Source organism: Symsagittifera roscoffensis, chromosome 4, assembly GCF_963678635.1.
Source record: "Symsagittifera roscoffensis chromosome 4, txSymRosc1.1, whole genome shotgun sequence".
In the NCBI taxonomy this organism is placed as follows: domain Eukaryota; kingdom Metazoa; phylum Xenacoelomorpha; order Acoela; family Convolutidae; genus Symsagittifera; species Symsagittifera roscoffensis.
The window spans coordinates 57298872-57309401 of record NC_087065.1 but is presented as its reverse complement, the minus strand read 5'-3'; positions in this window follow the sequence as shown (position 1 = coordinate 57309401).

The window sequence follows — 10530 nt, the reverse complement described above, 5'->3', positions numbered from 1 at the left end:
AACAGTTTTTGTAGAACAATTGCTAGAAAACTAACAAAAAATTGTACGAACTTTAAGAAAAGATTTCAAAAAACTGTTTTCCAATTTTTTGTCTGCAGAACTTATTTTTTGAATTTTTGAAGTTTTTTATTCCCAAAATGGCGCCAAAAAATCCAAAAACTAACTTAAATTAGCTATTGTAGCGTCTATAGCTGGAATGTAGATCTTCATAGCTCGAACATAGACAAAAAACCAAAAACTTCAATGCGGTGCTTCTCGACACTGAGAAATTTTTTTCTAAAATTTCAAGTTTCAACCGAATTCCAACTGAAAGAACTTAAATATGACATAAAACTCGAACCATTCCGATAATTATTTGTTGTACCTGATTTTTCGGGGGAAGTAGAAAAAAAAGAGAAAAAAAGAAGAAAAAAACTAAAACACACCCAAATACATTTTTTCCACTTTTTTCAAATGGTGGGAAAGAAAACAAATAGTGGAAAAATTTGTAAGAGGACTTTTCAAATTTTTTTTGGAAAATACGACAATTTCAACGTCATAGAAATAATGCCTCAATTGACAGCATGAGAAAAAAAATTGAAAAAAAAAACTGTTTCGATTTCGATATAACCTGAAAAAAAAAAATTATCGAAAACTATTTTTTATATTCAAGTTTTATTAAAATTTTTTTTATCAAACATTTTAAATTAATGTTAATCTGAAAATTAATTTGAAAGTTAATTGAAAATTTAAATTGTTTCTATATTTCTGTGATTGAAAGTTACCTACAAGTGGGGAAACAATGGACACAGGAGAAGATCAAGAACTTACTTCCAGAAGTGGGTGGGTCTTAGATTGTCAATTCTTAAACATGATTGAAACTTATGTATAATATGCTTTCAATTTTTAGATAGTTGAAACAGATATATACTCCTGTAACATAGAAAACTAACCATTGTTGTCTGGTATTAAACCTTTTTTTTCAATCTGTGGCGTGTTTTTCCCTTTATTTCAATCTGTGGCGTGCAGAAAGGGGGCGGTTTTTCAAACAAAAAATTGAATACCTTTTTTCAAGGTCGGCCAATTTGATTTTCCGAGCTCTCCAAAAATACTACAAGGACCCTATTTTATGAAAAACTTTCTGCGCCGCAGGAAAATTTTCCTAAAAAAAACAGGCTAAAAAAGTCTTTTTCGGCACGCGTTTTCCCCTCAAAATAAGTTATATTGGCGCTGAGGTTGGTCCAAAGGGGGATCCGTTGGAAAAATTTGGCAACCCGAATTGAGGCACGCTACTGATTTCAATTGTTCAGCTTTCGTCAGACCACTTTACAGGTTGAACTAAAATTGTCTGAATTGACTTCACGAAAACCAGTGTTACCCCTGTCGAAAAAAGGGGGGTCTAGGTCAGCAACCTGTCGGAACTTCAGGCCGAAATTTAAACTTACAGGCGCCTCAATACAGACTTTTTTTATTTTAAAAATGTTGTTTTTCAAAACTTTGGCCATATTTAGTGCTAATCAGGGTTATTCATCACAAGTTATCCCCTAGGAATGGCTTCGGTAATTTACTTCAGTCGGATTTTGAAACGATTAATTTATAAACATGAAAAACTCATGAAAAACGTCTTCAACAATGTTTTGGTTTTTAACTTTCCTAAACATAAATAAGCGGCTTAAAACTTATAAAAAAAAGCCAAAAACTGGCAAGCAAGACAAGGTAATTGAGAAATTCTTCAAAAAAAAGTCTTCAAATAATCATGTTTCAAGAAATTAGGAGCAAAATTTCGGCTTCAAATCCCTAATTGTACAATTCGGCTTGGATTCCTGCCCGGGTTGACCAAAAATGTTTATCATACAATTCTCATAAATGGGAAATTTCTTTTCATACGATTTCATACAATTCCATACGTACAGAAAATTGTATGAAAACTCTATGATAAGCATTTTCCCAAAAATGGAAATTGTATGACAGGTATTTTCTCCATAAACCAAAAAGTTGTTTTTTGTTTGTAATTTTATTTTCTGACATATTTTCGATTCTGTTTGCAACCGAACACAAGTGACAAAGACCTTGGTTACTCATAGCACCAAAAGTTGGACGGTCTTGCATATACAATGCATCGAAAACGACCTGAATTGTCTTCGAGGTGTCTTTCACAAATAAAATAACAAAAGTAACAAACTTTTAATTTTTGGCAAAATTTTTTAATGATGATTATTTTAAATTTTTCAATTTTTAAATTATCAGACATTGATCAAGGCATACATAAACACGCCATACAAAAGAAATAGGAATTTTCAGCGTTTTTGAAAAAACAAACAAAAGTGAAAAGAAAAAAAGCCAAAACTATCGTATCCAGGACTACGTTATGCACACAAAAAACTAAATTTTGCATGCAAAAAAAAAATTTTCGGAAAACTTCTGTTTGCGTACAAAATTCGATTTGCTCTTGAAAAAAAAACGAAAAAAATTTTTGAGGCAAATTTTCAAATTTACAAAAAATTTTTGTGTCGTACATGGAAGCATTTAAAAAAAAAAAATTAACATCGATTTTTTTTGTCACCAGTCTGTCTGTTCAGCTGTTCTCAAAAAGCCGCAGAAATGTTTTAATTTTTTTAATTATTTCTCGAAAATGTATGAAAATTGTATGACAAGCATTTTCTCCATACACTTGATGTATGGAATTGTATGATAATGATTTTTGTTGTATGGAATTGTATGATAAGCGTTTTCGGTGTATGGAGGTCAACCCGGGTGACTAACATCAATTGAATTTCCTAGAGGCACATACTTTTTTTCATAAATATGAATGGGGTCAATTCAATTCAATTTAGAAAATCATCGCCGCCCAATATTTTGAAAATACCGTTATCATATAAAGTAAAAACATCTCAATTAAAGTAAAGTGTCAACATCCAAAAATATATTTCTACCACTTAGCTAAAATACAATTTCTGTAACTTTATATTTCTTCAGCTTGCGTTGCGTGTTTTTATGGTAACTTGCTTAGAAAACTAAAAAATTCAAAGAAATTGATTCCAATTGAACTTCAGGAAGTAGTTAAATTATTTTACAATGCAGCACATAATCCCAAATCTTCACGGTTTTTTCTTTTGGTCGAATGCAACGAAACAAAGAATTTCTGTATTGTATATTTTAAATTTTAAAGCAATTTTTCATGGTTAATTAAAAAGTCTCAACATTTTTTTTGGGTCTTTTTAAAAATTAGGTTTTTTGAAACTTAATGCATTTATCCTCTTAATTTGTGTCTTGCGACCCCTTGTTTGTGTTTCGATTTAGTCGCAGCTAGTAGGCTGTATGTATGTATGCATGTATGCATCCATAGTATGCATCCATAGCATGTATGCATCCATGGCTTACTATTTTAGTATTTCCACGAGTCGTAAGAACCTTGGTTCCAGCTAGAAGTTTTTTTGCGATCTTGCAAAATTATATTCATTTTGAATTATGGTTATCTTGCAAGAACTTGCAAGACACTTGCAATGTCTTAACAATATATACATACATCTTGTCAAGAACCTTGCATTATCTGGCATGCTCTTGCAAAATAACCATTGGCTATCGACTAGGGGACACACCTCCCAGGATTATATCATTAGAATCATCAAGATTTTTTCTCGAAATCAGTGGGCAAACCATCTTCATCTAAGCTAAACAGTGTCCATCTATCCAATGGAGAAGGCTCACCTTACCCACTTATCAGGATTGACCCAAGATAGAGCACAAGTTAAAACAAGTAAGCGGTATGAAACTGTCTACTGATCTTTTGTGTCCTTATTGCACCTGACTTTTTAAGTTGATTTAATTTTCATTCAAAAAATGATCAAAAAACGAAAACTTTATTGACCAAAACTAAGAAATTGCGTCTCAAATTACTCCTAGTTAACCTCATGTTCAAAAAAATGGAACAAAAACAAGTGATCAAATTTTTTAAATGTATATTCCAATAACAGTTCTTCGATATTGTGATCAATTTTTTCAGTTGAACATTCACACATACGAGCAAATAGAAAAAAAAACTCGTTGCTCAATAACCATCAAAAAAAGATCTTGCAAAAAAACTATCAAAAAGGATCTGAATTATCAAAAAAAGAAGAAAAAACAGTAACAGTGACATATGGCAGTTGTTCAGAAAGTTAACACAAATTAAAACATTCTTTGCCTGCCCACAAATTCTTCAAACTTTTGTTTGCAATATAAAAACTTTTATGCTAGTACCATAACAAAAAACAAAAGATGAGTAAAAACTCGCGAACTGTAGAATAGGAACTAAATCCGTTGCAAATATTTCCGAGATAAAACAATTGACCTAAGTGGGCCTTGGCAAAAGTTTATTGTTCCGACTTTCGATACGCGTAAGCGGAGAGTTAATCCTTCTTAGAAATAGTTCCAAATTGGTTAAAAGAAGCTTATGTGCCATAATTGGTTTGTTACAAGGAGCGAAATTTATCCTTTTGTACTTTGTATGGCGTTTGGGGGGATGATTTTCATAAAAAATAACAAATTTTAGAAAAACTTTTTTTTTGATTTTTGTTTTATTTCATTGAATTTTTAAATGTTATTACTGCTCCATAAACCTTAAAAGGCAGTCGGAACTTTCAGGGCTTCGCCCTGATACGAGCAGTCTTGTTAAAATTGTAATAGTCAATCTTCTACTGCTGAGTTAGCCCAAGCCAAAATCAACTTTTGCCAGAGTCAGATATACAAAAAGGAAAAAAAAACAGAACATTTTCAAATCTGAACTCAAAAATATAACATTCTAATTCAGACTAATAAACAAAAAACTATCTTTTCTAAAATTTATCTACATTGTAATTTAAAAACCAAAAGTTATCAAAATTTTTGAAGATAACAAATGGCAAAGCGAAATACGAAATCAACCCAAATAGTTACAAATAAAACATTCACGGCCAATTTTTTCTGCTATGAAAAAGTCAAGTATGTATTACAAGACCTTCAGTATTCTGGAAAGTACGACAAGAATTTTTAGTTTTACAGAACATTGTGGATCAAAAACCACAACAGTATAAAAACAATATTAAGCAGAAAATGGAGTAATAAAATTCCAACATCAGTAATTTCAATTTTTATAACAAAAAAAGCAACGCAAAACATAAATGAACCAAATTTTTATGAAAACATTAAAAAAGCCTCAAAATTTTCCGGAAATGCTAACTATGACGATTTCCACTTCATATGCAGACATTTCAAAAAAACGAAAACGAACTTTAAATGTAAATTGAGAAACCACAAGCACAAAAAAAATAACAATAACAGGAAGTTGGAAACACAAAAGTGTCACGAAAAGAAAAGCGAGCTAAGAAACAAAAACAAAAAAATTGAAGAGATTTCCCAAAAAATTGTTTCAGAAATGCATCAAAAACTGCAGAAATAAAATGAAAAGCCAAGATCAAAACCAAAACATTTACAGCAAGTAAAAGAAGGTCTTAAATACCAGAAAAAATTTTTAAAATGTTATTTCCAGAAACTTTTTCATCCCAATAATCTTGATGGATCTAATCCTCAAAAGCGTTGAAAGCAACAATAATTGTTCCGACTTTCGATACGAAAGTAACGGAATATTTGTGCTCGGGGTGAGTTTTTTTTTCTTCAGACAAATTTCGACTTTTTAACTAACCATTGTTGACGGAATGTTATTATATCGTTCGAAAGCTATTGTTAACTTGAGCTCAAACTTGAAAAGATGTTTCACCTGTGACCATTTTTTGTGAAGTTATGAGGGTTTAAAGATTGCAGTTTTGGCCAATTTGGGACAATTAATGCGCGATATATTTCGCGCTATTAACGCGCAAGCGGAGAGTTAATCCGTCTTAAAATTGTTCCAAATTGGTTGAAAGAAGCTTAATTGCCATAATTGATTTGTTACAAGGAGCGAAATCTATACTTTTGTACTTTAAATGGCGTGTGGGGGGATGATTTTCATTTAAAAAATTTCAAATTTTAGAAAAAAGTTTCATTTTATTTTATTTTATTTATTTTTTAAATGATATTACTGCTCCATAAAACCTTAAAAGGCAGTCAGAACATTCAGGGCTTTGCCCTGATTTGAGCAATTTTGTTGTTCCGACTTTCGATACGAAAGTAACGGAATATTTGTGCTCTGTGTGGGTTTTTTTTCTTCAGACAAACTTCGACTTTTTAACTAGCCATTTTTGACGGAATTTTTTGATATCATTCAAAAGGTATTGTTGTCGTGAGCCTAAATTTGAAAAGATATTTCACTTGTGATCATTTTTTGTAAAGTTATGAGGGTTTAAAGACTGCCATTTTGGCCATTTTGACTAATTTGGGACAATTAACGCGCAATATAATTCGCGCTATTAATGCGTAAGCGGAGATTTAATCCGTCTTATAAATCGTTCCAAATTGGTTGAACGAAGCTTATTTGCCATAATTGATTTGTTACAAGGAACGAAATCTATCTTTTTTTACTTTATATGGCGTGTGGGGGGATGATTTTCATTTAAAAAATTCAAATTTTAGAATTTTTTTTTATTTTGTTTTATTTCATTGAATTTTTTTTACTGCTGCTCAAAAAACCTTAAAAGGCAGTCGAAACATTCAGGGCTTCGCCTTGATACGAGCAGTCTTGTTGGTCTTTTGTGCTCAAATCGGAATAACAGGCTTATAAGCTTATAAAGAAGATTCGTTCACAAAACACCGACAAACTTTTAAATCTGCAGAAAAAAAACAAGAATGTTTTCTTCTCTGCTAGATTTTTTGATCCGCTTTTGAAAATTGTTTTTGTCCATGCATCACTTTAAGTGTTCATAAAAACTATTTCTTCGGTCTTGCTTGAGGTTGAAAAACAAAAAATTCACAGACAGAGCTAGCCAGTTCCCACAAACCAAAACACTCTTAGCATCTTTTTCACAGAAGAACGAAAACACTATCGTTCTTCCAAAAACAAACTCAACAGAAACTAAACGGCACCCCTGAAAACAACAGAAACGGTTTAATAAATATAGCGCTTGATAATGAAAACCATCAGTAAGAAAAATAAAATACTATTTAATAGCTGGATAGATGGCCTTCTTAAACCCAGCATATCAAAACCAAACAATGGTTCTTAAAACATCTGCAAATTACTTTGAAAGTTGTAAGTAAATTTATTCGCTACCGGCTAATTGTATTTTTTGAAAGAAAAAAAACAGAAAAATTGCTAATGTTTGCTGAAAATAATTTTGTATTCACAAGTTTATTCGGGTGGATTAAATAAAGAAAATTGTGGATGATATTGGCCTGGTTTTTGAGTTCTACAGATCACAGATCTCCAGCTTGCTGTTACATGTTAGCCATCGGAACACCTTCAAGATTCAGTGCTCCATTTAACTGTATTGTTACAAACAACACTTATTTTTGTCGAATTTTTATCACGGAATTGAAGAAGTCTGTTTTTGTGTTTTATTTTTCAATAATTTGGCCAAATGAATGGTAATCGATTTTTTAAATCACTCACAAAAAATTAAAAATATTGTATGTGATCTTTGAAACAACTAATTTCAGGGAAATAAATTTAATAGCTGGATAGGTGGCGGTCTCAAAAAATTGAGAGGATTTTTTTTGAAAGCAAACCATAACCATTCAATTTTTCTCACGCTAGATAAAAGCGGCAATAAACTACTTGAGCCATAAATTCGCAGAACTATTTCATTTGTTCGCTGACTTCATTGCAAAACAATTTTAAAAGAAGCTATAGCATTGCTCAAAAACTATTAGCTAATTTGATGATATTTAAAACAGTACTGCCTTCTAAAATTTTCAAATTGCATTTCCACAACTGTTTGTATCTTCAGTTAAAACCTAAACTTAATCTTCAGAAATTAATACGACCGATTAGCTAGCCTCAATTCAATTTCGAACAATTTTGTTGTGCGGGATAGTTCGTCACGCATATATAATTTGTGTTGCGCTTTCAACATTATGAATAAAATCTTCAAATTGCGCATAAATTGCGCTTAAACTTGATTTTAGGGAGTCGATATCTTGAGAAGGTATAAAAAAATTTGTTAAAAACTATTTTCTCGATTACCGAAAGTTGACTAAATAAAAAATACCAAACCAAGCAAAAATATGCCTTTTCTTCGAGAGTCGGAAAAGCAACACAACTAAAATTCGACACACTACGTGCTTATGAAGGTGAGCGTCAAGCTAATCATTCTAAACTGAATTGAGTCAAGCAATTTGCTGAAGCAAGAATTGAGGCAAAAATTGATGCAAATAGGAAAACTAAACTGAGGCAAGTACGTTACAGCTATATTTGCTTGTTGCGGAATCCGCATCAAAACAAATGTGCCGACTAAATTTACGTTACAGGTATGTGTATGCGGAATCCACTGAAATTTTGTTTGTGGAATCCACTTACATTTTGGAACATATTTTTCAGTTTTGTCTATGGAATCCAGGAACATACAGACACAAAATTGTGTTGTGCGCCTATGCAGTGCACAGTTTGGCCTCGTAATGACGCTTTTTTAAAAAGTTTTTTAATCGCAAGTTTTTCATCGACGTCACAGGGCAATCGAATTTTTCAGGGTTTCGCACTGATATGCAGTTTTGTTGCAGTGTATAGAAACTACGCGAAAGACCGAATGCGCGAAAATAAAAATCAGCCAATCAGATTTCAGTAATCTAAAATTTGGAAAGAAAGTAAACATTTCCAGGGACTGAATATTGATATTGGCCGATTATAAAAACGGCAGAAATATGCAAAATTTTGAAATTGTCACTGACCGCCGCCGAATTGGAACACATTTTATATTTCAAGGGTTTCGTTATGAAAGAAGGAAAATTTTGGGATCTTGTTAACTATTTCCCAACCCCCCCCCCCCCCCCCCCCCTATTTCGATTTTCAGAAATTCAACTTTGGCGGCTACATTTTCAATAGCTCAAAACAATTTTCAGAAAAAATATATATATTAAATTTTTTACGAGGTTATTGTAAAAATAGTGAGTAACACCAATAGGAACGCGCAAAAACTAAAACCCACTTTATTGTTGACATTTTTGAAATGAATATTTTATACAGAAATGAGTGTCAAAAATTTTGCATGCATAGGGGGGAAATAGTTAACAAGGTCCAAAAGGTGGGGAAATAGTTAACAAGATCCAAAATTTGCTTTATTTAATTCATTTTAATTGAATGGCAATTACTTCTTTTTAAAAATTGACCTTCGTCTAATTTGGTTTTTGGTCCTTCGCACACGAGTTTTTTTCGCGCATTCGGTCCTTCGCGCATGAGAATAGCCCCTAGATAATATACTTCATTGCCAAAGATTCGAATACTATTCAACGTTCGTCCTGTTTTCTTTTGAATTGACGGGCGTAGTCAGCTGACAATCAAGTTGATTTTGATAGTGTATATTGTTTCCCACAGTTTTAGAATGCTTTCCCGGGTTGACCAAAAATGCTAGACATACAATTTTCATATATAGAAAATGCTAGTCATACATTTTTCATGCAATTCCATAATTACAGAAAATGACATGAAAGGTCTATGACTAGTATTTTTTCATATATGGAAATTAAATGACTAGCATTTTTCCTTAAACGAAAATATTGATTTTTTTTTCATTTTAATTTCTCAAAATTTTTTTTCGTTGTGTTCGTAACTGAACACAAATGACATAAACCTTGGTTACTCAAACAGAGTAACCAAAGGTTTGGCCATCTCGCATTAAAAATACATTGGAAATGTGTTAATTTTGTCTCACACAAATAATATAACGAAAAAAAAAAACTTTTAAATTTTGGCAAAAATTTTCAAAGATCATTATTTCTAAAATTTGAATTTTTAATTTATCAAACATGTCATTCAAAAAAAAGGGTTTTAAGCGTTTTTGAAAAAAGTTTTGAAGAGAAAAAGAAAAAAATCTGATATTAGTATTTTCAGGACTACGTTATACACACAAAAAATTTTGGGGGCAATTTCAAAAATACTTTGAAAAATTACTGTCGTCGCCATCAAAAAAATGCTAGTTACATTTTCCATATATGGAAAATGTATGATTAGCATTTTTTTTGACAATAAGTTTTTCTTTTTTATTTGGTACGATACAACGCCGAATTTTATGCCAAAACAAGAGAAAAGTTTTTCGAAAATTCGACGACACCATTTTAGCAAAACGTATGAAACATGTATGATTAGTATTTTTTCATAGACTTAGTTTATGGAACTGTATGATTAGTATTTTTTTTGGTCTATGGAGGTCAACCCGGGTTCAAAACAAGCTGACAGTATCTGACGGTATAATATAAATGTTGTAAGCTCTTACCATTTGTAAGCAGCTTTAGGAGAGAAAGAGAGAGAGAGAGAGAGAGAGAGAGAGAGAGAGAGGCAGACACCTCGTTTTCTTTTAAGATTCTCGTACGTTTTCCATATCAATGTTTCACCCAACAAACCCAGCAACTTTTCTAAAGACGAAATAGACAACAATAAATACTAACTTTGAGTTACAGAACCTCGGGTTTTTTCACAAATTTTTATGAAAGTTTCTAAAACGGCGATTT